Source organism: Atta cephalotes (assembly GCF_000143395.1).
Source record: "Atta cephalotes unplaced genomic scaffold scaffold00005, whole genome shotgun sequence".
NCBI classification, from domain to species: domain Eukaryota; kingdom Metazoa; phylum Arthropoda; class Insecta; order Hymenoptera; family Formicidae; genus Atta; species Atta cephalotes.
Window position 1 is genome coordinate 5,708,224 of NW_012130069.1, and position 5,514 is coordinate 5,713,737.

Here is a 5,514-nt window from a genome sequence, read left to right on the forward strand (position 1 = left end):
TTTTTAATTAATTTAGATTTTTAGAATATTCTAGTTTATTTTAATGTATATTTCACAATTATTGATATTTAAATCGAAGTTCAAATTGATTCACAATATTCTATGCTAATATTATAATGTTGAATTTGCTTGTACAAATGTACGAAAATGTTGTACAAATGTGAGAAGAGTGAAATAACGACTGACCGGAAGTTGAAACTTCTCTCCGAGAGAATTGTCAGCGAACGCAGTGATGATCCATGTCGCGGATTTCAATGCGTTTGCGCTTCGAAGAAAATATGTATCTTAATGCTATCTTTAATGATTTATTCATGGAGATAAAACAGAGCCACGAGTGCCAGCGCGATTGAGAGGAATGTAACGAATTGAGGTCGAAGCGAAGTGGAAGATGCGAGAGGCGCGAGATGTAAGAGCTTGAAGATGCTGAAGAACGACATATACATATGTAGCATTAATTGAATCGCGCATTAATTGAAGCATTAATTGAATCGCGCATATTATGTAATTCAAGGAGAAATTTTGACAAAGTACCTTCTTTTATAAAACAATTACAGATTTTTTTACGATTGTAAAAAATTTTCTACATTCTAAGACATATATACGCAGACATATATGTCGAATGAAACACGTCCTTTAAAATGTAACGAATTCTTCAACATAATAGTTTGATTTTTTGAGAAAATTGGACATAAAATATAAACGGAATTCCATCGAGACCATATGTAATCAATACGTACAGATCAATACTCGAAGGTTATATAAATCGGATTTAAATTTATTCATGATCAATATATCTCTGTACAAAGTCGCTGATCACGATTCATTACTGTTATCTGATAGGGTAATGTTAATCGATGATTTATAAGACTGTGAAAGACTGTGAAAGTAAGAGAGCGAGTTGTTAAATATGAAAGTCGATAGCAATTGAAGTAAATTTCTTAAATTGAACGCAACTATATATGTATGCATATTTTTATAATTACAATTGTAATAATTACAATAGTAAGATTTAATGTGACTTTCTTTTTATTTAGAATTCATATTTTTTTATTGCATACGATTATTTTATAATGTAATATAATAGATATGATAATAACCATAGTTACATATTATAATGTTGATGTTTAAAATTTAGAGATATTCTAAACTCTTTATTTTAATAGCGATCTAAATTTATCGGTAAAACGCTATGATCTTTTTACATATTTCCGGCGTTATGTAATCTTTTCATTAATAGTCTGCGCTTGTAAAAATATTGAAAGTATAATGAATACCCGGTGTATCTCTCTGGTGCATGAAAAATGTGTGAGAAAATTCGTCGTGGGTGGGCCGAACAAGCAAACGGGAAAACAAGAACTAAAAGGTTGTCAATCCCTGTCAAAAGTAATTTTAATAAGCGTCCACCAGAGATCGGTCAAACACTAGACAGATAATAATCAACCTATTTTTTAACGACTCCGCAATATAACGTCGAAAGAGAAATAGCATACGGAAATTCTTGAATTTACTTGAAAAAAATGAAAAGTAAAATTGTCCGATATTTTAATTTTTCTACGCATTTTAAAAAGTATGCGTCATATAATTCTCGAATTCGCGCAAAATATGAAAATGTAATGAATATTAGTTTATAATCATATAGAGTAGAATCAGATATTATGAGCATCTTAAGGAAATATTTTGATATATCTAATGTACTGAAGAAAAAATCTTATGCATATCTATCATTTGATAGGTTTGTTGATGTTTTAAAATGTCTTAGTATTAAAAATGGATTATTTTAATGCAATTGAAGTTGAAATGATGACGGGTATTTTTATTACCTGTCCAATGCTCATATTATTCTCTCGGTAGGCTAATATAAGCATTCTCAGGGGTAGAGGAAAGTGGAATTGCGCGCAAGAAATTTGTTGCCCTGGAATGATTTCCCAAGTTTAAAGCGATATAAGTATGGAAATAGAAATATTCTTCTACCATTACGTATGCTCATATCGAAGATTTTCATCCAATAAGATTGTATTTAACCAGAAAGAAAAAACGGAAAAACGAAAAAATTTCACGCGCGTCGAGTAATTGTGCGCAAAACAAAAGTTGTAAGAAATGAATAAATTGTGGAATGTTGATAAAGAAATAAAAAAATATATTTATTATATTGCAATATAAATATACAATAAATATATTTTAAATATATATTGTATATATTAAGAAAAAATACAAAAACTAATATAATAATAATGCACATAGACTTTGGCAAAATGAAATGACAAAATAAAATAGTAATGCCAAGAAGAAACGGAAAAATTAGTGCTAGTTATACATATGGAAGATGGATAATTGTGCGCATTTCAAAACGCTTGCGCACAGTTGTGCGTCGTGTACTCGGTACGAAATATACGATTACTTCAACAATTCCTAATTAAACTTAATAAATAACATTTCAAAAGATGCACATAATAATACTTAGTACTTTAATAACGTATGCAACTTTAAACAAACAAATTAAAAATACGGACTTACCATCTTATTTTTTTTATGTTGAAATAACAAGAAAAGATGTGATTTCACTTTTTTGTGATTTCCCTGGTTAGCAATGTATTTACATCATATCTTTTGTAATTATAAAAGGACCTCCTGCGTAAAAAATTTCATTATGGTGATGTCTTTATCTATTGGAAAAGTACTAAACCTGGATGCGCACAATTACCCGCTGCGAACTCCCTCATTTTCTCCCAATATGAGTACAGGAAACTTTTTGTAAGAAATTACACAGAAAAATATTGAAAAAAAATATATATACACACATATGAAACATTTTATTAGAACAAATGCCAATTAAATGTTTAGTTAATATAACCAAAAAATAATGTTACATTTACAAATGATAACAGTTTGATAATACTTGTAAAATATTTGTGAAAGTTAACATTATTTTTGGTTATATTAACCAAACATTTGATTATTTCACATATATTTAATAACTATTATCAAACTCTAAAAGAATCACCCTTTCAACCTTTGTTAAAAAAACCTTTGTTTTTCATCAACCTTTGTTAAAAAACTGTATACTAATATACAGTGATTGCTAATTATGGCAATACATTGCTATTGTATTATTAATCCTAAGCTGAACATGAGAATAATTTTATGTATTTTATGTGATTTTTTACATTGCTGTAACTTTTTTATAATATAATTTGAAGATCCGGATTGAGACTGAAAAAAATTTTAATTTAATTAATTGTCCATAGATATGATAAGCTTGTAAGGTATTTTTTTTGCGTTATTCTCGATGTGAGAATGCACGAAAATTCAAAGAGGATACATGGAACCCACACGTGATTAGCTTGTAAGTTTTCGGTGTATCTCTGGATATCTCTTTATTTTTTTATTAAATATACGTTTACTGAAGTTTCGGATAATGTAAAAATAAGTACACAAAAGTAATGTAGAACTAAAAAGAATTATTTCAATATAATAAATATAGTAGAAATTTTATAATTTCTGTCAGTGTTCGGAGATCGCTCGGTCGGGGCGGATTTATTGCTTTAGAGCGAGTGTTGCATTATCCTTTAAACTAAATCCTAATAAACTTAATTATACATACTACAATAATATTTATACATGTATAACCCTTTATCTACTTATATTATTATTCTCTTTTATATTGTTCAACTAATAAAATTTTATTTATTAATTGTAAATTTAAAATATGTAGATTTTTCAAAAATGTCGATTTTCGATAATTCAAATAATTATACTTTTGATTCATATCGTATTATCTTTTTTTGTTAATCCAAAGGATTAACAAAAAAAATAATACGATCATCAACTAAAAAAATCTTACGGGTTTTTGCTTAACATTAAATTTAAAAATTTGAGAAGATTTTTTATCCAAAGTAATCATTTTTTGTGAATGTTTCCAATAAAATTTCTTTGAAGTATTTTAATTAATTGAAGATAAAATATTATTTATTTGATCCATATTTTTCTGCTTTTGTCTGAGATATAAATTTCACACTTTTGAGCTAAAAAATACGTATTCAGTCCAGAGATACAGCGTAATAAAGTTGCAGGGTTTCACATATCCTGATTAGGTCGGGAAGGTACCAAAAATAAGTCTTTCTACAGGGGTTAATATTGCTATTCTGTATTGCGCGCAATATTGCCAAGTATTGTTAATGTATTGTTATATATTACTATGTATTGCTAGCGTATTGTTAGTATTGCTACTGTATTGCCTATTTTATTACTGTCGCAATATATTTCTAAAGAAATGTATACTGATTGCTATAGTGGTTGACTCCTCGCCACTCTTTTTTTAGTGTAATGATAAATAATAATGAAGATGTTTATAATACATGCATACCTATCTGAAAAACTCCTGTATCTAATAAATATTAATAATAGTCTTTCTCGGGACTTTATGAAGTTGGAATGACTCAATATTGTTTACTTAACAAATATTAACATGCACAACAAAATATCTTATCTCAATGTAGAGACTTTATGAAGTTAGAGGAAAAAACGTAAGAAATAAAAAAATAACGTATCTACTTATTTAATATGATAAATATCCAAAGTATATAAATTTAGCTCAAATTTCGTAGCATATCGGAATGTCGAGAAGATGATCTTTTAGATGCATCTTTTTACAATAGTTAACACTACTAATATCAACTGTTATAGAAATATAAAGGGTGTTCATATTATCTGTAGTGCTCATAATATCCGATCCTACTATATATATTATTATTCATATAATTTATGTAAATTATCATGATTTACATATATTTTGAATATCATTTGTAACTTAATTTACACCAAAAATATCTACGCGTCGAAAGAGAAAGGAAGGCAAACAAAAGTAAAGCGCTCATTAAGTTTTGTGTTTTTTTTATACCTTTGCTTGAATATGAAAGAATTAATATTTAAAGCGCCGAATATGAACAAATATTTTAGTTTATTTAATTATTATTAATTCAAGATTAAAACATGAATTATTAATGGATGTTAAATAGAATTAGAATTTTTATGAGACTGTTCGATGAGATTGTCTTTCCGATCATATTCTCGTTATCGGCAATTCAATTGTACATACAGGTGCTGCCGACTTGGCGCGTAGGCGGGTGCATGTATCGATCACTGATAGATCATGAAGGTCGCGATCGCATCGATAAGAATGTTTCTGACGCGACTGTCTGTTGTTTCTGATGCGGCTACGATCATCCTACGATTTTTTTACTGAGAAAAAGACAAGGATAAATATTTATATTCAAGTATTTTTGTATTAACATTTTTTTAATGTAATGATTGAATATTTAAGTTATATAATATTTAAAAGGATATTATCTACTCTCTCTCTCTCTCTCTCTCTATATATATATATATATATATATATATATATATATATATATATAATAATATATATATATATATATAGTACGTTACTTATTATATATTATATATTATTAGTTTAGTTTTAGTTAGTTAGTTAGTTAACTTTATTACTTTACGTTC